General features: G+C 43.6%; 1 protein-coding gene across 1 annotated transcript in view; it reads left to right on the top strand.

Annotated features, from left to right (window-relative positions):
• Positions 1 to 449: 449 nt before the first annotated feature.
• LOC112944175 (pleckstrin homology domain-containing family A member 5-like) overlaps positions 450 to 24,706 on the top strand; it is a 150,536-nt gene continuing 126,279 nt past the window's right edge. The window contains exons 1-2 of the mRNA XM_026035559.1: positions 450 to 509; positions 3,163 to 3,220. The gene's annotated coding sequence lies outside the window, so the exon portion shown is untranslated. The remainder of the gene's footprint in view (positions 510 to 3,162; positions 3,221 to 24,706) is intronic.

Consider the following 24,706-nt stretch of genomic DNA (forward strand, 5'->3'; position numbering starts at 1 on the left):
CCGGCGGCCCCCCTCGCGCGGCGCCCGCCCCGCCCCAACGGCCGGCGCGCGCCCCCGCGGCGGGAGGGGCGGGCAGGGGGCGGGGCGTCCGCGCCACCTCCCCCCGCCCCGAGGTGGTGGCGGCGTCGGGGCCGCGCCCGCCCGCCGGCTCGCGCGCGCGCGCGCGCCCCCCTCGCTCGCTGCCTGCGCGTGCCCGTCGCCTCCCGCTCGGCGCTCGCCGGCTGCGCGGGCGGCCATGGCGGAGCTGAGCGCGGAGCGGCTGCGGGCGCTGCCCGGCAGCTGGAGTTACGGCATCAGCCAGGGCGGCCGCGTCTTCTTCATCAAGTGAGTGCGGGGCCGCGCCGCGCCGCGGGCCGGGCCGGGCGGGGGTGCCGGCTCCCGGCTTACCCGGTGCGTGTGTGTGTGTGTGTGTGTGTGTGTGTGTCCCCGCAGCGAGGAGGCGAAGAGCACGACGTGGCTGCACCCGCTCACCGGAGAGGCCGTCATCACCGGGCACCGCCGCAGCGCAGGTAGGAGCCGCGCCCGCGGGCGGCGCCGCCGGGAGCCCCCGGCCCGGCCCGGCCCGGCCCAGCCCGGCCCGGTCCGCGCGGAGCCTCCTGGAGCCCCCTGGCGCCGGGGGGCAGCGCTGCGAGCGCGCCCGGCCCCTGCCCCAGACCATTTCCTGCCGCCCCCCTTATTTATTTATTTATTTATTTATTTATTTATTTATTTATTTATTTATTTATTTCCCTGTGTGTTTATTTATTTATGCTTTTGCTTCGCTCCCGTTGCCTCGCGTCACCCCGGTATCGCTCGGTGTGGCCGCGGGCTGTTGGCGCCCGCCAGCATCCTTGGGGATGCTCCCGCGCTCCGTGCCCCGGCGGGATGAGCGCGGGAGGTGGGAGCGCACCGGCTGCCCCCGCCGCGCGCGGTCACCGGGAAGCCCTCCCGCATCCCGGCGGGATGTGCGGGTGGCCTCCCGAGCCGCGGAGTGGGCTGCGAGAGGTAGGAGGAGAAGCGGCCGAGGCGTTAGGAATAACTTGGAGCAGGGCAGAACTGTCCGCCTTTGCTGGTTCCCGTCCGGAGAAGGAGCAGCAGGAGGTGCTGGAGGAGGAGGAGGATTGGGAGCCACGGCTGGAGCGGGGCTGCGGAGCCGCTGGGAGGTGGTGGAGCACAGCGAGAGCTGCGGGCGGCTGCCGCTCTCTGCCTTGCGGCTCTGGCGCTCGCCAGGAACCTGGAAAGTGTCTCTGGGAAGCGGCGGCCGCCCTCGCGCCGCCAGCGGGGACCTGTTTGGGTCTGTGGCCATCACAACTTTGCCGCTTCATCTGCGGTGAGCGGCCGGAGCTTCTAAATCGCTGAAAGCCGGGAAATACAACTCCTGCTCGTTCCCAGGCGCCTCTTTTCCGCAGGTTTAGTGCCCAGTCCCGTGGAGAAGCCATCCTTCAGTGTCGGCGATGGGCACGGGGGCAGGTGCACGACGGGTGCTTGGCTTGCTGGGCACCGGCCTTGGCCGCGCGCTCCTGTCTCTTCCAAATCGCTACCCGTGGCTCTGCTCGTGGATGGTCGTTTCCCAGGAATTTCTTAAATGCCTTATTCGATCCTGGCACTGAGTGCCCTGTGAAAGGAAATGCAGTCGGGTGTCTGGAGGGCTGTCTGTGGCACAGAAGGGTGGTTATCGGGTAAATTGAACTCACTTCTGGACACTAAGTGAGGTATGACCTTGCATATACTGATAGTGATTCCCACATCAGATATTGAAGCATCTCCAAAACAAACCATTTCTGTGTTTTTTTTTTTTTTCTTTTCCTCTTTTCTTTCATATGTATGTTAGTGCATTTCTCTCCATACAGAGATACAATCAAGCAAATTAATTCTGGGCTTTCTATCTTGTTCCGCTCTGACCAGTGTTTTGGAGCCGAGTCAAAATCCGTGTGTATTAAGAGAGTTTTGAATGAATGCTGCTTCTTTTGGAAATAGTATCCTATTGTAAGGCTCTTTATTAAATAAAATACTGTGAATACTTCCTGCACAATATAAAAACATTCGATCTTCTTCTAGAACTGAGATTTTTTTTTTTCTTTGAGCTAATCAATCCTAGAAAGATACCCCTTCTGCACAGTTTAACACTGCAGCCATAAATACCTCTGCTAGGGAGACTTCCTGTTTGCTGGACTTTGTACTCTGCCGTTATCAAAACTGCCTTTTTTTTTTTTTTTTTTTTTCTTCTTCTCCTCCTTTTACACAAGACAGGAGTGAAGTAAAAAAGAGACAGCCAGAGCAAATAAGTAAACAAGAAAAATCACACAGTCTGGAGAGAGCGTTTTCTTTTTTTAATTTTTACTTGGGAAATATATTTTTGTTTTCATGCTTAGGTGAGTGAGCCCTACATATGAACCAGCATTTTTATGAACTGGGACATGCTTTTAAAGGCAGTGATATATCCAGAGTTTTAAACAGGTGTCCAACATCTTCACAGCTTCCATTACTTCAGAATTTTGTTAATTGAAAAAAACAAATCACTGGTTTCTTCCATAGAGATTTTTGTTTTAAATATGTGTGCTCTTGGCTCTTAAGACTGGTGGTACTCAGCAGAGAAGAAAAGTGTACCCACTTCCTATATGAGGTTTGCCTGGGGAGTTATTTTTGTGTAAAACTGAACAGAGCTGCACACAGCTCAGGAGCACTTTCTGTTAGTCACATCAGTGGTGGAATTATGCTAATACGAAATAGCTTTGTGGTGTGCTTGGTATCATGCCTGTTAAGGTGTCTGTGGCTTGCATGTAATGCACACTCAGTAAATTGATTTTTGTTTAGATCTCTATATCTATCGAGTAATTTAATGCTACTGAGGTTTAGAGCAGAAAGAACTGACAGTGACCATGATTTCTAATCATTGATCATGAAAGGAACCTTATTAAATAAGGACACGCTTAAAACCTTATTATTATTTCAGAGGGATAAATTGAAGTCAGATTTTTCATCATGTTGTTTCTCTTAGACTACAGAGTTTAGGTTGAGAAAGTCTTATGAGCCAGCTTTAAAGTATTTATTAAAAGGGCTAATTGCTTTCTATATGTGCAAAAAGATGCACAGTATTTTAACTACCTTAATATTAGAGAATATACCAGTAAGGGGAGCATAATTTTGAAAGTTAATTGGAATGTTTTGTTGCTTGTTTTCCAGACTTACCCACAGGTTGGGAGGAAGCTTATACTTTTGAAGGTGCAAGATATTATGTAAAGTAAGTTGATTTTTTTTATCTGTTGCAATACTATAATTTTAACTTTGTCTGAATGTGGCTGTAATCTTGAATGTATTCCAAACTAAATGTAAATGTTATACTATAAATCTAAAAGGATTCAAGCTTTGTTTAATAAATTCTGCATTGCTAAAACAATTTCTTTAGTTTTGGTGTAAATACTTTAATTAAAGCTGCTTAAGGATTCAGAGTTGAGTCAAAGGAAACTTCTGCAGTGAGTGTAACCGTCAATCAAAACTGCCTCTGCAAGTCAAGAAATGTCTTGAGTTTGTCTGTGTGTTTATATGACACTTGTGTATACAGTGCTATGCTCTAAATGCCTTCAGAAAGGCAAGATCTTGTTTTGTTGTTAGGAAAAGAATCCTAATTCAGCCTTATTCTCTAGTAATTATGATTTATTTGATTAAAGCCAAACAAAGTTTAATGTGTTATTTTGAAGACTTCCTGTGTTGGTGTCTACCATCTTTTTTTAGTGCGTATGTATATATATGTTTTTAGTCTAGGTTTGTAGTGTGTGTTCAGGAGTATGTCTGCTTGGCAGGTTTTCTGTATTGTTTTTATTTGAATTAGATGCATAGCTGTAGAGCTCTTCTCTAGAAGATGAGAGATCGTGTTGGAGCTATGTGATCTTGAAAGTTGTTCAGGCTGAAATGATCAGACCACCCTTACCCGGAAAAAAGTCATGTGGTGCCTAGATATTTTAGTTTAGCTGTTGATGCTTTTGCTTATTTAAGGACCTTTAGCAAATTACAGACTCTCTTTTTCCAAATTCATTCAGCAGCTTTTCCTTGCTGCATGGTGTGCTTGGTTTGCCACCTCTGAGTTAGCAGTGTCACCAGCGCGGGAGCTGCGGTGGGTGCAGGAGAAACAGAGCGTGTTGGCTGCCCGCAGGTGTCCTGGTTTGTGTGTGTGTGTGTCCTGCCAACAGTCTTGGGCAAAAGGTGGCTAATCTGTTAAAGTTGTTGTGAGATGGGTATTACAGAAGTGTTTGCATGGTTTACTTTGCATAGCTTGGCAGATCTTCCTGTAGAGATATGATAGTGTTTGATCATAATTGTAAACAAACTTTAAGAAATATAAACTAAAGGGTAATGCTCTAAAAACGCAATCAGAACTGGTGCCTTGCTGTCTAGAAAGGGCCTTCTTGTTAAGAGACTGTGATTGAGTTTGCAGTTGCACGTTGCCTTCTTTTAGCTTTGGTCATACAGTGCTGCTGTCACGGGCTGTGAAAATTATACCAGTCTGTAGACAGGAGCATACTAAGGATTTTGTCCCCACCTTTCTGCTCAGAAAGTTAAATGCAGAAGAGGGCAAGTTAAAATATTTTTCTGTAGATGTATTACATTGGGGAGTGGGAAAATGACTCATATCCTTTTGGATCAATGCAGTTACTGTAGAATAAAGCTAGGAGCAATGCGTTGGCTGTAGCAACGCGAAAGCAGCAACTTTAGTTTTCACTGAGAAATAAAAACCTATGTGTGGACAGCTCTTGTAGAGTGACAGAGGTGCTGAAAGCTCGTGCACGTTTTTGCGGGGTGACAGCCCGTTTGTGTACTCTCCCCCTTGTAAAATCTGGTATTCAAGGTGTTGTCATAACTGTCAGGATACACATCTAGCCGATAGTTTTGCTGATAGCCAACACTTAAGTAGCTCTGTTTATATTAAAAAACGGTGCTGCATCTCTGAGAGCCGTGTTGCACAAACAACACTCCCCTGCGATTCGACAGGCGTAGGAGGTCGGTAGGGAGGATAATGTCAGGTCTCCTAAAGGGTTTGCGTGGTATGACCAGTTTGGCATCCCCAGTTAAATATGTGTTTGCTGCACAGGTGCAGCCTCTCAGGCAGAGTTTGAGCTTCTTCCCAATGCAGAAGGTTCTCCTTTTCAAGTGCCTACCAGTCAGCCCCAGCAGCGCTAAGGGAGATGTGAGAGGGAGCGCAGACAGGTGACAACACTCTAATTGGTATCTGCAGATGTTATGCTGTGTAACTCTATGTGGTATTTTGACTGTAATAATTGTAGTTGTCTGGATCTAAACTAACACTGTGCTCCCACATGGGTGGGGAGCAGCACGGGTGGTTGTGATGGCGTGACGTGCAGATTTTTACCTGCAACCTGCCCACTTCAATAGTCTGACACTTTTAAATGAACTAAATGCTAGTATTTGTTTTATTATGACTACAGCACAGCAACTGTGTTAAAACTAGAAGTGCTGAAAACTTGTTTGTGGTTTCATCTCAAAGAAATAACTTATACCAGAGCATAAAACAACTTATAAATAAAAAAAGAGGGAATGAATGTTAATGAAAATCTCTTGATGTGTTCAGCTCTGCGAGTACTTGGCCATAGAATTTCCGTAATGTGTCCAGAAAGAGAGTTATACGAGAAGGATAGTCAGGTTTTCCTGATCACATAAATAATTTCACCTAACTTCTGAAGCGTACCTTCAAATAATGTGGGTTGAATGAAAATACTCAACACCCTTGCTTTATGGCAAGATCTTGTGCTGAAGCGTGTTTGAAAATAAAAACCTTTTGAAAATGATTTTTATGGTTCTTTAATGATAGGCCTGCTCTGTTCCAAGTGGGTGCGTCGCCGAATCTATTACTGTGTTTTTTCTGGCTTTGATGTAGTAAACACTGTATAATCACATCGGGGTAACGTCGAGAAGATAATCGCCGTCTAAATCTAACACGTCTCCAATTGGCATTTCAAACAAATGGCTCGGGATATAGACTGCATTGAAATGTGATTATTTTTAAAGGACTCCTTATTTTTGTTGGGATGTGGATTTTTGCTTTCAGAATAAGTAAATAACAAATAGAGCTGATTTGTTTTACACATGTTTTTTTCATGACAGTGAGATTGTCCTGCCTTTAAAAAGGAAATGTATTCTAAAACAGCAGCAGGTGAGGAGTTACAATCCCATTGCATAACAGAGTTTTATTCTTGCATAAAGTTGCATTAGTAAGTTGTTGATGGTTAGGACTTGGACCTTTTTCACATTTTTTCCCTCTCTTTTGAATTGTTAGAAAAATGATCGTAATGACTGCAAGTCGAGGGTTCTTCACCCCCCTCTGGAAACACAGAGGACAAAATGTGTGGTGTTTGTTGCAGTTCTTTGGGTTTTTTCCCGCAACCTACGTTTTCTCAACCGTCGAATGTTAAGTATAGATTTATTTAGGTTACTAGCCAGTTACGTGTAAAAATAAAATAATAGAAAACCTTAATATTTTGCATATGTTTTCATGAGAGCTGGTCGCATATTAAAACTGCTTTGTCCCCATGGGAGAGAGAAAATCTGTTTACGTATCCTTAACGTTAGCATTGGGCACAGATGGCTCTGCTCCATTTCTTAGTGGGAATTCTGTCATTAATTTTTCATATTCCTTTTATATTCATTTAACAACTAAACTTCTATCTTGAGTACAGGATTTCTTTCAGTGTAGAGCAGTATGATTGTAGAATTGACACGCTCAAATATAAGTTCTGGTAATTATTTTCTTGAGCTTGTCACTTGAATCTTGTGTTACATTAAGTAAAATAAGGTATGGGAAGAGTCAGTTCGAAAATGATGCCTTTGCATGCTGAGAAATTAGAGATTTTAGAACATTTCTTTCATTGGGCTGCTTGTTCATGCGCAGTGTGTTGGGTCCTTGTCCTCAACTCTGGAAAAGGTTTTATCTGCAAAGCAGATTTAATCAGAGTAGTAGTATGGGAGAGAAGTTTAAGTTACTTGTAGGTGCCTGAGAAAATGGACCCATGTGGTAACCCATGTGTTGTGATACTTACTATGGAGAAGGTGTGAACGTGGTGGCGGGTGTTGGAGCTCTTGCCTCTTAAGCTTAGACCTGATGCTTCTGTTTCCTTGTGATGTCTAATCATTAGCACTTGGGAAAAAAAAATGTATGTGTGATGTCGATAAATTTTACATAAATGTGTCGTTATGTGTACACGTACATCTTTATATATGTTTTTAAAAGAAAGGCTTGCTGATACAGCTGCTAGATTATCTAAACTCAGGTATTCAGTTGCCTTGCTCTCCCCTACCTGATCTGCTAAATCCATTAGGATTTTTAGGATGTTTGTATTGATTCTTTTTTTCCCGTTAGACCAGATTTATAGCAATTAGCTGATAGGATTTGCCAAAGTTGTTAAAAGTCAATCCAAGGATGCTAGTCCAGGAGTTTTGCACCAGTATCGCTTGCCTTAATTTCTTACCTCTGCTGTAGTACCGATGTTTTTCAAACAGTACAAAAGCTGATGAAGTTTGCAAGTAAAATGCCCTGAAGAACTTACAAGATTTAAGAAGGTCAAAGTTGCATTTTAAGGTTTTGTGCTGAAGCTTAAATCCTGCAGCTGCATCCATGTGAGCAACATCTGCCCCTGGCTAGCTAAGGAGGACACGGGCAGGCTCGAGTCAAAGCTGAAGCGAGTTCCCTCTTACATGAACTGGAGGTGCTGCATGCTCTCACGAAGGTTCTTTGTCAAGTACAGGTGTGCCTACTGTAGTTGGGAGTTTGAAATGAAATTTATTAGCCAGTTAAATAAGGTCTCATTCAGCCTTGAGTTTCTGTTTTTTATTAAAATAAACCTCTACCGGTTAGGAATTCAGCTTTTGCTTGAACCTTTGTGCTTGTGTGCATTTTAAAGGTCCCCTCCTGTTCACCTGAGAAGCTTTGATTGAAGAAATAAACCTGAAGGTCTCCAGAAAAGTTCAGCAGGGACTAGACATACTTGCAGACAAATCTTTCCTAGAAGGAAAAAGTTGGATTGGGAAAAACAAGAATAGCTGGGATTGTCTTCCTCCAACAGAAAGAAGCAGTGCAGCTCCTAAAAAACAAGTTGGTTTTGATTTCCTCTGGCACAAATTTATTTTATTAAAGTTAAGGAAAGATTGAAGATCATTCTTGGCCTTCATCAGGTACTTACTTTCCTGGAGAGATGTCCCTAGATCAAGTAGTGGCACATGGGTAAATAGACGAAGTGTCACATAATGTTGCAACTAGCCCGTCACCTTTGGCTTTTGAAGTAGGCAAACTGTTCTGAAAAGCACTTTTTAGAAATGCCACCAAATCAGTTACCAATTTTAGCATTTCCTTTTTATTCTGCTGAATTTTCCAAGAACAACAAATGGTCCCGTGGCTTTGGCCCTGGCTGGGCAGCGCTTGCTGCTTGGGGAGCGCTCGGCCCTGCACGGTGCTGCTGCGCTCTGCAACGCTTCCCTGGGCTGTGTTGGACCCGCTGCTGCAGCTCGCTCGGCAGGCAAGTTGGAATTGTGCTTCCTGGGACAAGCACACATTCCCCATGGGAGAAGGAGGAATCCAAAGAGATAGGAAGAAGCCAGGAAGCTGCTCTGTGTCTGAGGATGGTGCTGTGGGGAAGCTGTGCAAGGGCCTGGCTGTGTAAGAGGAGCTCAGCAGTGGCGGGGAAGGGCAGAAGGGTCGCGATGCAGAAACTGGGAATGGACTGGCCCACGTTACAGGTACAGGGAGAAATGGCCGATGTCAGCGGAGGAGGGGAGGTGGTGCCTGCATCCAAGAAGCAGCCTGCGGCAGGATGAGATGGGAAGGGGATGGAGAGGCTGAGTCTGGATAACCCAAGGAGAAGTCTATGAAGGTGGGACGAGCTGCAGAAAGAGCAGGAGTGGGGAGAAAACCATGGCGGCCGTGCAAGGTTAGGAGGAGGATTAGAGGGGGAGAATTAATTTCCTAGGAGCAATTTCTAGGACTTCCTAATTTCTAGGAGGGAAATTTCTCCCAGAGGGGAGGGTGGCAAAGGTTCACCCCATGAAAACGTGTTCTCTGATTTGTGTGCAGGTCTGACAGGGCCTACTACCCCTGGCCTGTGAACTTGTTTCAAAGTTAAGTGAGTCTGGCAGGTAGAATACCAATGTGACAGTGAAAAATGACTGTGCTTATGAAGTTTCTTTTGGAGTGTGACGTCTGTGGTAGCTGTTTTGAGCTGTCTCTTTCCTGAAGAGTGTTTCTAAATTTGGGTAATGCCTTGACTGCTTCAATCTTAAAGATAGACTTGAAACCAAGGAAGAACTTTATTTATTTTTTTTTAAGCTATTGAAGGCACTGAAACTTTTTGATAACTCTAAGCAAATGAGTAAGAACTGAGCAGTTCTGGATTCATGATTTTGGAAGTGATAAGATTCTTTTCCTAGCTTTTGCATTAATTGCAGAGAAAGCTCGTATCTACTTTAAGATCCTATTAGTGTGAAGTGAATTCTGTGCTCTTGCAGCTTTGGTCTCCCCAGTGTGTGAAGGGGGTGAAAAGCCAAGAAAATGCTGATCGATGGTAACTTGCCGGGGGTGGCTCTTGCAGTGCTGTACAGATACAGTGGGACGTTGTTCTCCCAGCTCCAGGAAAAATGTGTCTGAGCCGATAGGCTCCCCACATAACATTCTGGGCTGGTTGTTTATACCAGTGTTTCTTCTCCTATCCTATCTGGCTGTTTTTTAGATTTTCCTTCCCTTCCCTATCTTAGTACCCACATTCTTGCTCTACCTTGACTGAACTGGCAGGCAAAAGTCTCCTGAAACTTGCCAGCGGAAGAATATAGTCACGTTCAATAAAATCTTTGAAGTTTACGTTGTATATTTTGATTTTATTTAAAGGCACTGCCTGCACGTTTTTTTTTTTTCCCCGTGGTCTCTTAAGTGTTGGTATCACGTTTGATCAAAACTACGCTCTGCTGCGGTGCTGTGCAAAGCCTGTTTTTCCAGCATCTGTTGATGTTACGGTGGCTCTTATGATAATGAATGAGGCTTTCGGGAAAGCCGAGCTAGGATCCGGCTTGGCAGCGGCAGCGCAGTCGGCCTTGGCGCGCGGCGGCGACGCGAGAGCTCCGGGAGCTGCAGGCAGGGAGCAGGGGCGAAGCGGCCCCGCGCGCTCTGCCCGCCTGCCTTGGCTGCCCCTCCGTAAGTACCTGCCTCCATCTGGCTCCCCTTCCCTCCCCTGCCCCTGTCTCCAAGGTGGAACCTGGGTGTTTCCTCCCCACTGACTTGTCTTTTTCCCAACCCTCGTGGCTGGTGGATGGGAAAGCATCCTCTGACAGTGTTGCTGGAAGCGGGGGGTTGCAGCAGCCACTTGGAAAAGTAGAACGGTTTTCAAATAGGGAACTTGGTAGCATCGTCACCCAATGAAACTGGGAAACCCGCTTCCCAGTACGGGGTAGTTCAGGGAGTTTTCACAGGTCTGCTCAAATTTTGCTGTATGAAGCTTAGAACCAAACCAATTTTGCCTTTGCTGCAAGAGGAAACAGATAAAAAACCCAGGTTCATCTGTTCTTTTTAAACAGCAGATCTAAAGAAACTGCTCAATGGCAGAGTATTACCTACCGACTGAAAAGTACTCATTTGTTCAAAGATTGTGATTACTGTAAGTACCACCAAAAAAAAGCTAAAAAGATGTTTACAGTGCTGCCTTTTTCTTCTCTGCACCTGCCTAGGTGGCAGAGGTATTGGGTAGGGATGGGCTGGATATCCAGGGCTCTTTTGAAGTTTTTCCAGAGCTATCTCCAGGGTGGCTTAGTAAGGGCAGCCATTTGTAGGGAAAGATACATTGCCAAGCAATCCTTCCTTTAAAATTAGCTTCCTATTTCTTCTCTTCCAGAATCTATTACAAATCATGTTTAGCAGAAACAAATACTTGAGGAACTAATGTTGTGCTCTGTTAGCTCTAAATGTTTTGAGATCAGACCAGATGAGAGGAATCATAGAAAACAAGGGTGTTCGATAGGACGATATGGAGTGAATATTTTGCTTTAAATGCCATCTTCTGCATCTTTTAGGGAAATCATTTCAATTCCGGTATCTCATGGAGTCTTTGCATGTTCTTTAATACTCAGTGATTGGGGCCATGTAAGTTCCTGGAAGTCCGTGGGCCATGGAATCAACTCTGCAAAAAATACGGCTTTAAATGCCCCTATCTGAGTTATACTACCAGCCAAATTCTGTATTTTTATATTGTTTTCCTGTTTTTATTTATTTTAAACTCTACAGACTAAACAGCTGCTGACTGATGTCCCATATTTATCATTTTTAAGACTTTGGGATGTATAAAAACAGATCAGAACAGCTAGACAGTTTTTCAATACTCCTCATTTATAGGAAGGGCAGAAAACCCAGTTTGAAACAAAATGTTGTAAGCAACAAAAAATAAGCAAGTAGTGCTTTCACATCCCTGGGGGAGAAAAAATAATTTGTGATTGGATGTTGAAACTGATGACTTTGCCAGCTTTCCTCTTTCTCCATCAGGAAACTAGCTGCTGCTGTTATTTTTTTCCTCCCCCCCCCCCCCCCCCCTTTTTTTTTTTTTTTTAATATACTGGCAATGTCATTTTCTGAGGCTACTTTCCTGTGTACAAAGAGAATTCTGTAGGTATATTAAAATCTTCGTGATGGAAGCCTTTGCTAAAGATTGATATAGAAGGCGGAGAAAGAAAACTGCACAGAGATGTGTGCTCAATCGCTGTCGTAACGTTGAATGTTTATTTTAAGAGTTAATTAATTTTAATCAGAATAAAGAGGCAAGTTAAACCTGGTTAGAAATCCCTGTAATCTCCTCTGATCTTGAGGCTCTTTCATGGTAGAATTGTGAACTTTACCTCTTAGGCTTGATGTGGGTGTTGGTTGTGATGTGGGTATCGGCTGCTGTGGGACTGAGCGTTCCTCGTGGCTCCAAGCGAAGAGGCGTAGAAACCTCCCTTTTCCTAAGGAGCCCTCTTTGCAGAAGGAAGGTGTTTCCACCTTCTTCTTTCTTTATTTTTACAATTGAAAGAGCATTGACACTTGAGCCAATATATGTGTATATTTCTGGATTAATACCTAAAAATACCTGGGATGTGCAGATGTGTGTCCTGCTGTATTCAAGGTGTTCTTAGATGTTCAGCCAACAGAAAAAAATCCTGGCTTAGGTGTCAAATGCTCCTCCTTGGTCAGATAGGCAGGAGAGATTCTTCCGCGATAATTGGGATTAACTGTGCCGAATGTGCTCGCTTGTGGAAGTCTCACGCTGTTGGTAGGGAAAGCCCTCCTGCTACCAACCTGGAGAGGAATGTCTTGCTTATTAGATACGTATAATGGCTGCAACCACGAGTGAAGCCTGTTCACCACAAGCTCAACAAGGAACATGCTGTAGTGTAAAGGACTAAAGGACTAGTACTTCCCTCAGGCTTTAATACTACCCTCTTTTCTTGCCAAGGATTTTTATCTCTGTGGAGTTTCTGTATTTTTTTTTCCCTACCTAAGACTTATTTGTTGAGGAGTGATGAGTGGAATCTGAGATGCTGCCTGTTTTGATACAGATACTAGTCTTTTAAATTAGTATCTTCTAGTCAATTAAAAAAAAATTCTTCTTTGTGTGCAAGTAGCAACACAGTAGTGCTGAGTCTAGAAAAATATATTCCGATACCTGCCATACGTTCTCTCTCCTTCTCCTTTCCCTCCTTGCTCTCAATCTCAGATAAATATGCACTGACAGTGCTACAGTTGGCAAGTCTATTAAATAAACTTTGCCTTGAAGTGACGTGGAGATGAGATTAGAAGGTAGCAGTGTGGATCATTTCAACACTGTAGGGTTAGGTGGACTGAGTTTTATTACCAGTCTGGGCCTTGTATTCCATCCTCTGCAGTTCTTGTCTGTCTGACGATTTGGTTTTGAAATGGAGATTGCATGGGGAAAATACACTAAAACTCTCCCACGTTAAGACTTTCCCTAGAGTGTTTGCCACAGTTAGTGTTTTTTAAAAAATCTTTGAGAAAGCAGATAAACAGCAACCACAAAAAACCCTAAATCTGCTTAATAATCTAGCAGAGTACAATATGAAGTAAATGGTAAAGAGCATAAAATATGAAGGCTTGGAATTATTTATTTGAGCGATACCCAGTAGTCTGGGTGAAATGGCTTCTGTTTAAATATGAATGAAATGAAGAGATACTCTCTTGGACCTCTCACAGCTAGTAGTGGTTTCAGTAGTTCACAGGAAGAACATGCTGTTTTTCATGCCTTTTTTACCCACCTCATACCCCAAATTTCTTGCATTTCCACTTTGCTTCATTTCTAAAGTACAGAAAGATTTCTAGACTTCAGGAAACAAGCAGACCCTTTCCTGAAGTGTTTTTTACCCTTGCATTGGGAAGGCCTAGGAAGCTGCTGAGGTTTTGTAATGGGCCTCGCTCTGCTGTGGCTTTTGTTAAGCGTCCGTGAGAGCGCCAAACCTGTCCGACAGGAAATTCGGGATCGCTCTGCCTTCTGATTTTTCACTTGGTGGCTTAAAACAACAAAAAGCCCTATCAAATTCAGCAGGCAGTTCCCTGCCAGTGCTTTAGCCTCTTCGTTAAAATCTTTTATTTGGATGCCTGCTGCTTCCAAACGTTTTTGAGCTTTAGTATGTAAGTTAAGTGAAAATCTTTCTATTTTTGCAGGTGGGGAAGAACTATGTGAGGTGAGCCCAAGGTAGGAGGTTTCTGTTGATGTAAGCAGTAATGTCCTACCAGCTTGAAAGTGAGGTTGTGTCTCAGAGCCCGGAAATGGTTTGATCTTGGGCTACCTGAGAGATTGCACCTGGTTGGAATTACTAATGCAGTTGGAATTACTAATATTTTGCTTTTAAGTAAGGGGAGGAATAGGATCTCTTGCAATCCTGATTCATTAATCAGGGGTCCTCTCCCCACCTCCCTTCGGCTTTGAGATGGTATTTGATAAACATTAAAGCAGGCAGAAGAGCACTCAATTTTTAATGAGGGTTTAAGATGTTTGAGGTTTAGGCATGTATTTTAATCAGTGCTAACTTTCACGAGAATAATTCATTTTCTGTCGTTTTTGTTGCTTTATTTGTTCAAAAATTGCCTTGTGCAATTGTGAAATAGGGTTATCAAAAGATATGGTAACTTGGGGCTTTTACTGAGCTTCTCAGTGAGGCAGAGAAAAGAATCTGGAGCGAGTGAGTTCAGCACTTGCATCCCGAACACAGACGGCCTGGTGGAGCAGCACAGGAGACTGCGTGGCTGGGGGTGTGCGCCTGTAAAGAGCAAGCCTATCATTTGCACTTGATTGAAGTTGGGATAAGCACTTCAATAATAATAGGGAAATATTGGCTGTAATTTGCTGACTAGCTCTTGTATTCGTATGTAATTTCTGTGCAAAAGCAGGGACCTAAATGAGAGCTTTAAGTGAATAGGGGGAGGGGGTTAATGCACTGGGAGTTGGCTTAATGGATGAATTAGACAGGCCTGTCTTACAACTGCAGTGGGAAGGGGAGAGCCCGGAGTTTATAGCTGTGCAGGGCTTCATTCTTTTTCTTTTTTTACCCTTTCTCCTATCCAGATTTAATATAGGTAGGACAACCACACCAGAAATTGGATGCAGTGCAGACAAAACTGCACTGGGCAGCTGTTAATTTCATTAGAAAGGGATAATATTCCAAGTATCTGTTTGTTTTCCTTAATTTGAGTTGAAACCATTTTGATCTTTAGTTCATAAGCCTGTGTATGCTACTAATTGTTACAAAAAATGGGGACTTCTAGCAGGAAAACAAACAAACGTCTCTGATTCTTGTCTTTCTGATGTTTTTCTTCTGCTGTTTGACCTTCTCTTTCTATTCTTCCTTCTCCTTTTATTTTGGTGTATGTGCCCTTCCCATTCCCCCTGCTATTTTCGCCGTGGTTCTGCTTGCTTCCAGCACTGGTAGCTCCAGCAGTGCCAGACATGATCTTCCCCAGTTGGACAGCATGCCAGATTTTCCTAAGGGGAATGTAAATACTGTGAGGTCAATGCAGTATCAAATGCCTGCAGCCTGAAATGAACCCTGCAGGATCTTCTGCTGTTGAGTCAAAATGAGGGCTTGCTCATGATACAGTATTAAATATTGAGAAGACTTTCATGTGGCGTGCTTTCCAGACTCTTTTTTTGGTTACTTTAATTAAGCTCTTTTTTTTTTCCTCTAGACTAAAAGCTAAGGAGAAGGAGCACTTGGGACAGCTCACACAAACGGCAGTAATTAGTAGAGGTGTTTAAAAACTCGCAGTGCACTGATGGATTGTTTTCCTGGTTTTGAAAAGGTTATAACCCACAGAGACTGCTGTACGTGCACACATTGTCACCTAGACCAGAGGGGGTATTTAAGCACTGAACACACGTGCGTTTGGTGCAAACAAAATCCTCAGCCCGTCCCAGGCCCCCCTGCTTGCTGCCTTCCCTCCCGCCCTCCGGGAGAAGGGCTGGAGAGGAGCAAGGACAGTCATGGACGTGTTTGGTGGCGTCCAGGCAGGTTGCCTGTGAGTGCCTCGGTCCTGTATTTTGTGCTGTGTGTTCGGGGCCCTTCCAGAGGGGCTCTCTGCGGTGTGCAGCCCCTGGGCCAGGCGTGCTGCGGGGCCGCTGGCTACACGCGGCGGAGGCTCCGCTGCCGCCCCGCCGTCGTGCCGGGGAGAAGGTTTACGTTAGGGATTCGGTGGGAGCTCTTTGCCTTGGAGAGCTGTGGCCAGGTTAGCCAGGGCTGGCCGCCTGTGTCCCTTGACCTGGTGCCTGGAGCACAGGGGCTCCCTTTAGTCCTGGACAAAGAATCAATCCAAGGGATGAAATGGCAAGTGCAGAGAGCGGGTCTGCTCTGCACGGTGTGACTGGGAAGTTGGATCATTCTTGGATCCCTTCTGGGGCCAAGCCGTGGCAAGAACGAAGTCTCCTTCGCTGGTGCTGCTCCAGTCCTCCTCAGATGTCCTGGGAATGCTGCTGTGAAAGCTCTCCGTGAAACGATGACTTCTAGTTGAGGAATTAATTGCTCTCTCTATCGGGAAGCTGCTTTGTTTTTGGGAAAAGATAAATAGTGTTGTGGTCATTGGATGAGGACAAACTGCTTTCCTAGGAACATTGCAAAAGGAACATTGTTGTGTTTTACCAACGCATCTGTGGTTTTGCGTGGGCGGCTTTCATGATACTCAGATGAAGAAATACTTGATTATTGAATGCTAAGCTCTGATTATCTCAGTGGATTAAAGTGGATATGGAACATTTCTTGGAAGCAGTTTTATTAAGATGTTGTTTTGGGCCATTGAACAATTTTCTTTACGTATTTGAAGAATTTATTTGGAGATCAATTTTAAGTGCCAATCTCTAAAAATAAAGGCAAACCACTGTAAGGGCAGCTCTTAAAGCAAGAACTCAGAGGTTAGTGGCTGTGAAACAGCAACAGCAACTCATCTACCAGCGCTGTGCTCTCTCGTAACAACACTGAGTAGTTCTCATTAGCTGAATCATAAGAGCGCTGCTTGTTGCTGGTTTTGAAGTGGTCCAATTCTAATTTCCATCTGATAGTGCTGGGAATTTCATGTGTGGGATCACAAAGCTGGCTATGGGACCAGCTGCATACAACTTGTGAGGTTGGTTTGCTCTAGTTTTTCTCAGTGCTTTGCAACACCAAGTGAATTTCTGGGGCCTTAAAAGCAGAGAGTAAGGCCTGGATGCTGTAAATGCTTTAACGTGTGCTGTAAATACGTGTGTAACTGCCCCGTATGGACTGACTCTGCTCTGGCTCCTGTAGCTGCCCACGTGAATGACATGATGTCTGTTCCACTCCTTGTGCTGGCACTTTCTGTTTTTCTTTTTGTATTTGACTAATCCTGAAATGCCACTATTTATTTGGGGAGTTACCCAGTGGGTTGGCTAAGAAGTCCTGAGGGAAATGCAGGTTTCATTTTTTATGAGATAAAATAGTGGTCTTTTACATTTATTTATTTATTTATTAGAAGATCCTTTTGACATATGCAATGACTTGTCTGCATGAGGCGTGGTGACAGAACAAACAGTTTCTCTTGCATTATGGTAACTTGAGGCAGCGCCAAGGTGATTAGTTTTTCATTTCAGGAGGAAACGGTGCAGAGCTGCTCTCACTTACAGTCTGAGGGAGTTGCCTGCGCTTGGTCTGTCGTGCAGCTCCGTGCCTTTCCAAGCGGCTTGCACTCCTGTTGCAGGAGAAAGGACCTGGAGAGGTGCAGTTACAGTTCCCCCCTGCACAGGATGGCTGCTAAAGGGGACCTGGGGCTGGCAGGAGGTGCTAGGAGCACCATGGCCATTCATTTCACCCCTCTGCAAATGACTCTCAGCCCTTAAACTGCACATACGAGGTTCAGCTGGGCCTGCTTGGGATTAGATTGTAATTGTGTTAGTGTGTTCTAAGTAGCTCACGTGCTCTGGTTTTTGAGTTCTGGGGAATATGTGCTGCAGCACTGAGGAAAGGATGGGGGCAGCTCGACACCTGCGCCCTGTGTGCGCCGCCAGCTTAGGCGGGTTTCCCTTTTGTCACTGAGATTTTAGATTAAAAATTATCATCTATCATTTATTATCATTAAAGATTGTCGTTTAGATTTTTAGATTAAAAATTAAAAATAAGGGGAGTTTATGGGGAAATCATTTTTCTTCATCTGCAGTTTTTAAGAATAAATGAGTACTTTTTGTTTTTAAGCAGGAAGGAGGATTGCACTGAAAGCAGCTAATTGTTTCAGATCCTGATTGCAGTGTGGATAGTAAAACATTTCTCATCTGGGCAGCTACTAATGTATCATCATGTAAAAGTTACAGGAATTCATATTGCTGTGGGAAAACAAAATAAAAGCAGTTTTCTTTTTTTCCCACAAGCACTAGTTATTGTTCTAAACTGAAATGTGAAGTTTTCTGCAAAGGATCTTTGTAAGGAAACCATGATCAAGGGCCACTAAACTTTCTGGTCTTAGATTTTTATTTATTTATGTATTTATTTTAAGATAGGACAGTTTATCTCATTGGTTTCAGCCCAAGTTAGGGACTTAAAGGGTAAAAGCAAAAAAAAAAAAAGCACATACTTAGGACTCAAAAAAGAAAGGAGGTGACTTCAATTTCATAATGCCTTTTATAACTTGGGTTTATAACTTCAGTAACTTTAATGATTTGCATCTGAAACAGCTGTTCTTATCCCTTTTTTTTCAGAAAGAAGTTTAGCTTTCTTGCTTCTCTAGGCCCTGTGCTGTCCGGAATATCGTATGGAAATATTAGTTTTGGCGCCTCCGCGGGTCCTGCTCTCGGAGCTGTCTGTGGGTGCGCTCAGTGCGCACGTGCTCCCTGCCCGCGCGGGCGCTCGCTCCCTCTTTCTCTTCATGAATTTATTCCATCCAGGAACTCTCTGGGCCACCAGAAGTGCTGCTAAACCACTATTAGTCTGCAAGCTTATATTTCAGTGTAAGTTGTAATATAGCAAAGTATTTAAATACCGTCCGTGAGTCTTTGAAGCTGCAATTTTGCTTTCGGGAATTGGCCCTGATCATCTCCCAGAGCTCCTGCTTTGTGCTCTGGGGATGCACTTGTCGGTGTAGTAGTGACCAGACTGGTGATTGGGAGGGAAATAACTCGGTGAGCTGAGGAGGTGGAAGTCCTGGAGGGATCCCGGCCTCTCCATATGAGCTGGTGCACATCAGCTGCTGGGAACAACGTGGTGAGTGGTGTTGCTAGTGGTGAATGATGCCTCTGAGTAAGCACGGAGCTGAACAAGGAGAGAATTTCCTTCTGAGACGATGCATTTCCTCAAAATAAATACATTTCATGGAAAAAATGCTCAGGAACAGGATTGGTTTTTGGTCCCAGCAGCTGAGGAGAGAGTGGTTATGGCTCTGTGGGAGGCCAGGGCAAGGATGTACCTACAGTTACTGGTTTCTTAGGTTTAAAGGAAAAAGGTGTCTTCAAGATCTGGCCTGTCTGGACAGTAGATAAACTGAATAATGTGAGTTTTTCAAAAGTTTGTGTGTCTTTGTTATTGGTTTGGAGGCAAGTGATGTGGTTCCTGTTAAATATTTCACATTCTTCAGCTCTCCAGTTGTATAACCTTTTCTTATCTGTCTTGCAGTTAACCTGCCCGCTAACTTGTAGGAGATACTCCTACCACAAAAACACATTGAAGATGAGTAGGTGAAGAGAAACAAGATCAAGGCCTATTAAAATATTTTCCTGCTTACCTTGTGTAAATAACTTGCCATTAAAAAAATAAATAAAAAGAAGTTTGTAATGAGATTCTGTAGAGAACTCATTTTAGTGAAGGGTTGTTTTCGTCTGTATCTGGTGTTTGTTTTTTGTTTCCCCCCTCCCTGTTTTTCCTTTTTTTTTTTTTTTTGCATGGGGAGAAGGCCTTTCTCAAAGGAAAAATTTAAAAAGAATTTAAACACATGCACATCTGTGTAGTGCTAATACTAGTTCAAGACTTTAGTTATTTTTTTCTTCAATCTTCAGGTGGTGTTTTGAAAACTGGAAAGCTCTGTGCAAACTTCAGCAGTGCTCGCTACATTATTTTTTATTTTTAAAGTCAGATCTGCCACTTATTGAAGGTAGGAAAAAAAAAAAAAAAAGAAAGATGCCTTCATAGTACCTGGCATCCCGTGCTGGACACGGAGCTCAGCAGCAGTGGGCAGGGAGGAGGCGGGGCGGGGGAGCTTCCCTGCTGATTGAGGGCGACTTTCCAAGATTTCCATGCAGATCCTGTTTGTGGGGAGTAGTCGTACGGACTAGCAGTCGCTAGGCTGTCGGTCCTTCCCCAAAGCTGGTAAAGAATAGCAGGCTTTTTAGTTGTGTGGTGTGATTTGGGTATGTGTTCTGGCCGTCTGCAGCTGATAAAGGCCATGTTAGCACTTCCCTCTGAGGAGCCAGAGTCCTACAGCTTTGGTGATGCCTTCCCACAAGGCAGCTCAAGGATTTTTTTTTTTCTTTCTTTCCCTTCTTTAAGCCAATATCTTAATTGAATCTTGTATTTTCCTTTCGTTAAAGAAAACTTAGGGCAAATGTCTGTTCATTAATTAATATTACAAAAGTTGCAGCAAGGGAGCTTTGTATGTGTGTTAAGAAGAATGTGCTCMCAGCTGTATCAATTTGTCATTTTTAACCAGCAGCCTTTCCAGAGAGAATTAACTTACCAAGGAACTCAGCGTGTGATCATGGGGAAGAGTTCCCAGTGCAGTGACAGGGAAGTGCAATGTCCTGAGTGCAGCAACAGGGATGAGGAGGCAGAGCATCCGTCCGTCCGTAGCCACCTTCTGGTTGCTCTCCAGTGTCTGCCCAGTGCTGTCCAAGCTCGTGCAGTGACGACTTGTTTATTGTAGAGAATCAAGGGTTGTTTCTACTTACTACAACCTGCCACAGTCTCCTGGCAGCGCGATGAGGTATCTGAGCCTTTCAGGAAAGTGTTTGCTTAGAACATTGCAACGGGGATATGAAAAGGAGCTCTTTCTTCTTGAGTCCCAAGGCTTTTTCTGTCACTGTGCCACTGCTTTTGATTGACCTTTTCAGACAAGGATTTCTGACTCTATTTTTAACAAGTTTTCTCATTCGAAAGGCAACAATACTTCTAAAACTTAATTGACATCTTTATGGTATTAGACTTACAAAGTGATAGAATTGCTTACCCTCAGGATACAAGCTAATACAGTCTCTTACTGATAGGACATACTGTGAATATCAATATCATTTAAGAAAAAAAAATGAAGCTGCGGCCTTGATGCACAGTGTAGAGAACAGACTTAAAAATGAGGCTCCAGTTGAAAAAAGCTGAACAGTGAACTGAAACAGTGTCATTCCAGGTGAGCATGGCTTGCAATAAAAGCCTGGTTTATTCATGGAGTAGTACTGAAGCAATGGGAAAAGAACAGAGCAGAACTGGAGAAGGTGCCAAAGTTTAGCAAGGCTGACCAAAGAGATGGAAGCTCTTCCTTTGAAGAATGCCTGAAATACTGCGCTGAGCTGCAGAGTATGGAGGTCTGTAAGATTATAGATAGCAGAAAAGAGGTGAGAAGGGAGCAGTTGTTTGCTCTACACCCCAGTACAAGTCCGAGCAGTGGGAACTCTCCAACACAGGAGCTGGCATGAGGTGCAAGACACAGTCAAGGAAATTAACTGGGAAATCTTGTAGAAAGTGCAGCTCCGGACGGTATGGATCCTAAGTTTGCATTTGCCAGAGAGCAATCTGCAGTCACGTCTTCCAGCTGACCCAGTTCAGCTGCTCTTGCATGCCTCAGACAGCCCTCATGATTAAATACTCTTTATTGACAGTAAATCAGAAGAATGTTGTTGTGTTAATCACTGATACGAGTGCTGGTGCAGATCTTTAGCCAGGGTGCACAGGGTGCGTGTAGCTGGTTTCACTGAAGCTCTATAGACCCTGAGTGTGCACGAAACATTTCTGTGTGGAAAGACTCAATACTGGCCCTTGTAGTAATGCTTTGGTGTTAATTTGTTATGAAAATAAATTCTGTAAACATGAAAAAGCTACTGATCTACCTAAGTGTTACTGCACGCAGAGATGTTACGACATAACAAGCAGAAATTACAAGATCTTTAGATACTGCCTGCTGGTTAACTACTCACTGGAGTTCGTGTAGCTGAGCTAATCAGCTCTCTACACGGGCTCTTAAAGGTAAGATATAAGATGGTACTTGGCAAAGAGGTTCTAAATCTGAATTGGTTTTTAGCTTGTAAATGAAATGGAAGTGTTAAACTTGTACCTGCTGCCAGCGATCTTAAATATTTTTAGAGCTGGTTAGAGATGAACTTTAGGTGATATAAACTAGGGGAAGGTTTCAACAGTCTAATGGATGCACTGATTACATCTTTGGAAAAAGAAAAGTTTATATTCTCTTCCCTTGTCCCTTCCTTCCTAAAAGACATGACTGTTCTATCTCAGCACATGCACATTTGAAGAATTATCCTATTCGACTCAAAATCACAGTACTTGGATTAGGAAACAGCTATCCTTGCATATTGTTCCCTCAAGAAGCAAATTATTTGGAAATGTAACAAGTGGTATATAAATATAATAGAACTTTAGTCATCAGTCTTACCACTTATTTATCCCAGATTAATGATTCGATTTTGTTTTAACCAGAGAAAGTGTAGGAATTGCATGGAACAGGAAGCTTGAAGGAAAGTTTATTTATTTTTGTTTTTCACCCAATCCCAAGCAATGTCAACTCTGAAAATAATTTTGCTTCCTTGCATTCCCTACGGTCCATAGCAGATGTCAGAATTTTGCCTTGCAAAATGCCTAGCTTACACCAAGGCCAAAAGGCAGTGACTTTCCTCACTGTTACTAATGCTACGTCACTGTAATCCGCATGCATAAGACTCTGCCTTGCTTTGGAGAACAGCAACTTGCTGCTAGAAGAGCCTGAGTATGTAAGGTTTGTTTTTTTGGAATCAATATTATCTTTTTTTATTAAAGGAGAAAGCCTATGTTGTTTCTTTTCAGTTACTTTGAAGAGTGGAAATACGGATTTCCTGGATGACACAAAATGTTTGGTGTTTTTTTTTTTTTTTTTGCTCTTTGACTAGTATTTGCTGGATAGACACATGGAGTGTCTCAGTAGATAGGAATCTGTTCCCGATTCCAGATTCGCTGAACGTACCTCTGGAATATCTTAAAATAGCTCTCCATGCTATAGAGAGAACTGGGCTAGTAAAAGCTCCTTGATGTAACCTCAGGATTCCCAGGCTAGAAATTATTTACATTTAATTATTTCTCATTTGCATTGGGAGGAACAAGTTTAGGAATCAATATAAAGTAATACTAGGAACCCAAATTCTTATTTGGCCTAGTAAACTAAGAGTAATATAAGAGAACAGAGTAACAAGAATATTGGAAATTGCCAATTCATGAATTGGATGTGTTCACTTAAGCTGTTTATCACTGGGAATTCGGTTGTGTAGCCTTTGGCCAGCACTGTGTGACTTGAATCCTAGCAGGAATGCACCCACATTTTTAAAGGCTTTTGACCACCTTTTTGCATCATGTATCCTTTTTTTGAAGAGAGAAATAAGAAAATATTGAACTTGAGAATAACCAAGTGAATATCCAACGTTGTTGAAAAGGGTTTGCCATGCTTTCCCAATTTCCAGGCTCGTTTTATTTAGACTGTTTCGTGACTACTATTTTACCCCAAAAGATGTCAGTTGAAGTTGAAAAACAATTGAAAAATTGTTTGGCAGAGAAGTCGGCAGCCAGGGTTTTGGCACACTCCTCAGCTTTCCAAGCCAGGCTGCTGAGAGCAAAAACATGAGCCAAAAGCCTCAATGCAAAATGGTTTCACTTCAGAAAGAATACATCTTTCTGTAGAATTAGTTGAGATTTCTTCTGCCTAAACAAAGAACACTTGAAGAATATTTATATATGAGAACAGGCTCTGTTTTCTTTACAGGCTAATTAGTGGTTGTAATTACTTATGCCTGTGTTTTAAGCCATGTGATGGCACTTTCACATTAAAAAATCATTAATTAGGGGGGTGTAGCTGCATTTGTTTCTCGTTTTCACTCCCTGCAAGAACGAGGTCGACACATGGATAAGGAGTTAAGGAAGTGGCACAGAACAGCAGCCTGTCTTGAATGGGGTGCCTGGAGGAGGGGAAACCTAGAGGGCCTTGCATATCTTCTCCTATAATGTATATAGTGTTTCTGCTTTTCATATACTTTTGTGTATATTTAGTGTTTCTGCACATGTGCAAAGATTCATCTTTTCTTGAAGGTAAGAATGATTTCCACTACCTATTAATTTGTATGCAGTTTCGTTAGAAGCTTTTATCATAACCAGTAATAAAGGCACTCTATATGCTGCATTGAATTTGGAATTTAAGACTTGAGATGGTTAGAAGAAGAACTCGGCAGTTGAAATTTGTAGTTTATTTGGGTTTTGTACGCTTTCTTCCTTTTTTCTTGCTTCTGTGTTGGCATGGGTGTCCGTGAAGCACTTGTTATTAAATCATTTGAAATGGAGCTATGGAGGACTGAGTGCAGCATCTCTTTTTGGGTTTTATAAAAACAAACACATTGGTTTAGACTTTAGCAGACAAGCAGAGACACTTTCTAAAGCAACTTCAACTGAGTATTTGCTTTTAGTTAGAAATCTACACACTTCCCAACTTCTCACATGCTACGTAGTCTCTAAATTCCTAGGCTCTTCTGCTGTGTAGACCCCAAGGGCAGAGGCAAGGCGTGATGAACCGCGCCAGGTAGCGAAGCGCCCGGTTGCCCCACAGCAAAGAGAGCGGCCTCCGCCAGTGCCCAGCAAGGACAGGGCTCCGGGGGATGGAGCACGCGATGGGAACCTGCATCACACACCCATCGCCTCTTACACACGGTGCTCAAACACCCCGTGCGCGATGGAGTCTCTGGTGCGTGATCCTCACTAGCAGTTGTGTGTTCTGTGTTGGTTTGATGAGGGGCAGCTTGTTGTTTTCCTCTTTTGCTCTTTAGATCTGTTTTCTTTAGACATTTATACTGACCTGTAAGGATGCTGAAAAATGGTACCATCTTTTATTTTGTTTTATTTTAGCTTTTATGTAGTAGAGCTGTAAATATTACCTATAGGTAGAGCAGGAAGAGCAAGAACCTCATTGAATTTGGATATTCTGCTGTTACAACTTGTGCTAGCTGAATTTTTTTGGTGGTCCGCAGTTGTTGCGGTG

This window comes from Nothoprocta perdicaria, unplaced genomic scaffold (assembly GCF_003342845.1).
Source record: "Nothoprocta perdicaria isolate Ctin4 unplaced genomic scaffold, notPer1 scaffold_161, whole genome shotgun sequence".
In the NCBI taxonomy this organism is placed as follows: Eukaryota; Metazoa; Chordata; class Aves; order Tinamiformes; family Tinamidae; genus Nothoprocta; species Nothoprocta perdicaria.